The sequence below is a fragment of the Adiantum capillus-veneris genome, chromosome 17, assembly GCF_014529385.1.
Source record: "Adiantum capillus-veneris isolate H3 chromosome 17, ASM1452938v2, whole genome shotgun sequence".
Taxonomy (NCBI): domain Eukaryota; kingdom Viridiplantae; phylum Streptophyta; class Polypodiopsida; order Polypodiales; family Pteridaceae; genus Adiantum; species Adiantum capillus-veneris.
In genome coordinates this window covers 101,483,188-101,488,503 of record NC_140947.1, presented here as the reverse complement: position 1 = coordinate 101,488,503, position 5,316 = coordinate 101,483,188, and the positions used below count along the sequence as shown (strand labels likewise).

At 45.1% G+C, this 5,316-nt stretch overlaps 1 pseudogene; it reads right to left on the bottom strand.

The window, feature by feature from the left end:
- Positions 1-736: 736 nt before the first annotated feature.
- On the bottom strand, positions 737-2,793 carry LOC147437794 (uncharacterized; annotated as a pseudogene).
- Positions 2,794-5,316: the final 2,523 nt, after the last annotated feature.

Sequence of the window (5,316 nt, the reverse complement as noted above, 5' to 3'; positions counted from 1 at the left end):
CAAAAAAGTTCACATAATTTCCCTTCACTTGTTGAGAAATTGCCCTGTCGAGTCGAACATTGTCTCCATTGAGAAGGCAGCACGGCCGCAAATCGAACATCCAAACCACTAAGCCACCATAATTAGGGGCCTGCTTGACAAAGGTCTTCAAGCACAAGGTATCTTTGGCGCACATATCACAGCAACACTTCGCGACGATTTCCATCGAGCTTCAACACTTTGATGCCTCTCAACTTGGCAAAGCTCTTTCGACCAACTTCGAGCAACATTTAGCATACATACCCTGGCAAGTAGTGTCTCTTGTAGACATCTCGCTCTAAATCCCATAGCATAAACTTCATGGCACCTGCATCCAGCACCCCTTGCCTCGTTCCCAACCTTGTGATATAAGCATTTGCTCCTGTCACCAGTGATAGCAAAAAAACACTTGGAGTTTTGACTAGCGAGTGCTCCAACTCGGTGTACCTGGCTCCATCAAATATCTGCTCAAGGTCTTTGCCATTTGCCTGTAAATTGCCATGCCTCAACTTCCTGCACTTCCATAGATCGACACAGCTTGGTTGTACCATCATTGCCCACCCCCTCGTTGAGCAGTCATGCTCAACCACACCATTATTTAGGAGAGATAGAACTGTATCGAGAGAATGATGTAAAATAGAGCTATAGACTGCAAAAGAAAAATGATAGTGGCTATATAGATAGGATAGATATAGAGAGAAAAGCATCTGCTATTGCATCACCCTCCAGGGTCAAATGGAAAGCTGAAGGCTTCCCCAAGTATGGCATAGAGTCCACCTGAATCAAATACAAAACCATGGCCGTGGCCATCCACCTGTAAAGCATGCACATTCAACTCTTCCTTTGCACCTATAGGCCAATAGACAGGCCATCCTAATAGCTCTTCATAACATGCAGCTTTGTCCCCCTGCATCCATAATCCTTCGTGCCAACCATAAGCGTGCTTTTGATACCTCGAAGCATCTGTACCATAAACCGTTATCATGCCATCTGCTATATAACCCTCAATAGCATAGTCTTCTTCAAAAAAGCCTCGCCACTAACACAAAGACACCTGTAAAGCAACCTCCCATAACACATGTATCCATAGCATCCCATAAAATAGCAAGACCCTGCCATTTTCCTCCACTTGCTGCATAGCCAAGCAAACATGATCCCTTTGCATACCTGCATCCCAACCCTCTATAAACGGCACCAAGGCCCCCTTCTCATACTCAAGAGCATGACCTGATAGAGCAACACCCTGTTCAAATACCTCATCACCTACAAGGTGTGCACCTTCCTCTCTACATGGAGCCTCACGCTCATAGGCTGCACCTGTATCAGTTTCCATAGAGTCATCTACCAGAGTCAACTCTACACGGTCACACACAAACCCTGAAACTTCAAAGCACACCTCGACATGCTCACCAAGGCAAGGTTGCCCCACCCCCTCCATAGACAAACCAACTAAAAATACCTCCACTTCTGCTTCTAGCTCTTGCAAGTCACTCTCAAAAACCTGTTCTTCAACTAGGTCTGATGCACAATCAAGCCATATCTCTTCCTCCAATAGGGACTCACCATCACAAGACACAAGAGATGGCTGCTTGACAGGCAGATTCACACAAGGCATCTCCACATATGCACTATGCTTCTCCTCGACCTTCAAATGGCTGGCAGGAAACTCGCATACACTATTCATCACTTCATCTACATGAAAAAACATCATAAGTTTCGTACCTAGAAGACATGGACTCCGTCTCCCACATGCTATCTGTGTCCACAACATTGCTAGAGCTATGAGAACTATTGGACTCAGCTTTTGAACTTGTTAATTCTTGGACCACTCTTACCTTCCTCATTGCTGGCTCTGGAACTGACACCTCTTCTTGAAAAACTTTTTATACGACCTCGCTCTCTTGAGGACGCAAATTGGGTGGTACCCTAAATATGCCTTGTTGCACCTGTTGAGACCTGGTTGGCACTTCTTCCACCTCTTCTAGCCTGGCATCAGCTTCGTGTGCTTTGAGTACATTGATATCAACAAAAAAAGGAGCTTTTACCTCTTGATGCTCATTAGTCTGCTTGGGCTTAGGTCCACGGGCTACCATGATTGCCGACTGTAGCAAACCTGCCTCCATCTTCTTCTTCATCTTCAGACTCTTTGCTCTGGCAACTCTGACTACTTCATCATAAGTGATTGGATCTTCATAATCGACTCTTTCACGAACATAGGGATGCAAGCATGATAGAAACCTTTTGAGCTTCAAATATCCCGCATTGGTTGCTTGGGTAGCAGCTGCCAAATCCCCCCAATAAGCTTCAAATTTATCAACAAAAACATCAAAATTTGCACTTACGTCCTGCTGCAAGCCTTTGATCTTCGCATCAGCTTCCGAAGCCGAGACCACCTTTCGATACCTTTGTAAGAATTGTTCGCGAAATCCGATCCAATTCTGCTTGTGCACCTCTTCTAAGCCATCGAACCAAGCTGTTGCTTTACCTCGCAGCACCAAAGGTAGACTTTGGATCTTTGCTTTGTCACATGGAATCCGTAGTACTGTCAGCATGAACAACTTCAAATCGGCAAGCCAATCATCTGTATCCTCATCTCCTTTGAACAGTGGACCAAATTCCTGCTTCATCTTGATTCACAAACACGTGGTCAAGAAGCAATCAGTGGGTCCTCCGTGGGGGCACCACAAGATGGAAAGGGGGAAATGGGAAAACCACCAGCACATAAACTCGATGCCTCTATATAGCTCAGTGATTTCACAACACCCCTATCCCCTAGCAAACACTCACCATGATACGCAATCTTCAAACAGCTATTTTCCAAGCCCAATCCTGACCATCCCTAATTGCAAACACCCAATCTCAAAGCATATCGTCATGGTTTTCATGATTGATTGACCACCTGAGACCTTTGCAGAAAACTTTAGCAAACCCCCAGTCTACATACCTGACACCTACACAAAGAATACTCACACAATTACAAGTAGATATGAGAGAAAGACAACGTCATGGATCCGAGACTAAAGCGAGCAAAAAAATCTTGGCAGATCCTTTTACAATTGTGTGTAATATGAGCACATATCTCCTAAGTCAATGCGACCTTGATGCCTTTGAGCTTCCTCTCAGACAAGTCGTTTTTTTGACGGCCACCTCCCCCGCAACCTGTAGAGCTGGCGGCCCCTCACCTTGGTGGGACCCGACTCCAAAAGAACTCAACTCTGCAGCACCTCGCTTGACTGTAGCCGGCCACCCTCTTCCCCTCTTTGCAATCGACCCAGAGGTCCCCCGGGTGCAGCCCCTTCTCAAGGCAGTCCTCTCCTTCCACTGGCTAGCCCTGGCTTCTTTCCACCATGAGATCAAACCTCATGCCCTGGCGGCCCTCTTCGTCTCCTGCACACACTGGCGACCAACCTTAAGCGCCACTTAGTGGCTCCTCTGTAGCGCTGCCTAGCAGCCGACTCATGGCCGATCATTCCGCCAACACCCATGGCAGGGCTTCAATGCCGATGACCAAAAAAGTTCACATAATTTCCCTTCACTTGTTGAGAAATTGCCCTGTCGATTCAAACATTGTCTCCATTGAGAAGGCAGCACGGCCACAAATCGAACATCCAAACCACTAAGCCACCATAATTAGGGTCCTGCATGACAAAGGTCTTCAAGCACAAGGTAGCTTTGGCGCACATATCATAGCAACACTTCGCGACGATTTCCATCGAGCTTCAACACTTTGATGCTTCTCAACCTGGCAAAGCTTCGGAACAGCCTTCAACCAACTTCGAGCCACATTTAGCATACATACCCTGGCAAGTAGTGTCTCTTGTAGACATCTCGCTCCAAATCCCATAGCATAATCTTCATGGCACCTGCATCCAGCACCCCTTGCCTCGTTCCCAACCTTGTGATATAAGCATTTTCTCGTGTCACCAGTGATAGCAAAAAAACACTTGCAGTTTTGACTAGCGAGTGCTCCAACTCGGTGTACATGGCTCCTGGCTCCATCAAATATCTGCTCAAGTTCTTTGCCATTTGCCTGTAAACTGCCATGCCTCGACTTCCTGCACTTCCATAGATTGACACAGTTTGGCTTTACCAAGGTCAAGAGTTGAACAATGTGTAGTCGTTCCAAGAAGCGGTAGACAACCAGTTTCCATGACCACTGATGCCCCTATCAAGTACTCCTTTTGTCACATCTCAATGTTGTGACCACTCCCCATAATTCACTTTTTACCTGCGCATAATCTCGTTGGCAAGAACTCAAAAACTTGGCCCCAAAACTCACCATATACTTTTTTCCTTCATCATTGTCTTGCCCTATTTCCCATGCTACCCCTGTAGGACTCGTGTTTATTGTCACAATGACACGTCTTTCACATATGCATAGTCTACCTTTTTCAAGGTTGGTGAGGAAAGAAGTAGCTTCTTCAGCTTCCTCATGGATTTTGTGTGCTCTTCTTCCCATTGAAACTTCGAATTCTTTCTCAACAACTTAGAAAGAGGATGTCATGTGAGAACCTTTTTCTTCTTCTACCATTGCAATCCTACTTTACAATGATGCATGGCCAACACACCTTGTCTCCGTGTAGTGTTTGAACTCTTTATTTGCCTTTGGTAGAAGATACTCACAAAGACAATCACAATTCCTCTCATGATTCACACACATAATTAATTAGAATTGCATAGCTCGCTTTTATCTCTTCTCTTTATCCTATCATAAGTAGAACCATCATCCAAGACCTTTGTTTCCATGGGGACGATTGTGATGTATGGCTACACGAGGATAAGAGGATAGGTAGACATCCCCTGCACAGAAGTTTTGCTCATCTTTGCCATTACCAATCATCACTTTCACATTTGGATAAGCCCGATATAGATCTTCTAATGAGTTGTTCGTTGCTCTAATCATCCGATAAGAGGATAGGTAGACATCCCCTGCACAAAGAAGTTTTTCTCATCTTTGCCATTACCAATCATCACTTTCACATTTGGATAAGCCCGATATAGATCTTCTAATGAGTTGTTCGTTGCTCTAATCATCCAACCATAAAAGTCATTGGCCACTTGCACTTCATGTAAAGACTCTTCAACACAAGATTTATGAGTCATGATCTATCCATGCGATGTATGGACCAAAGTTTCTATTGTAGCACTTGTCCAATGACTTTTAGAGTAGTAACTTTTATAGGAAGCTTCATCTTTGTCATCATCATCCACAAACCTAGCATGCATATCTCTTCTAGAAGAGTGGTAGCATTCCACCACACTGTTGTATCCTTTGTGCCTTGAGTGACTCTCCTTCAC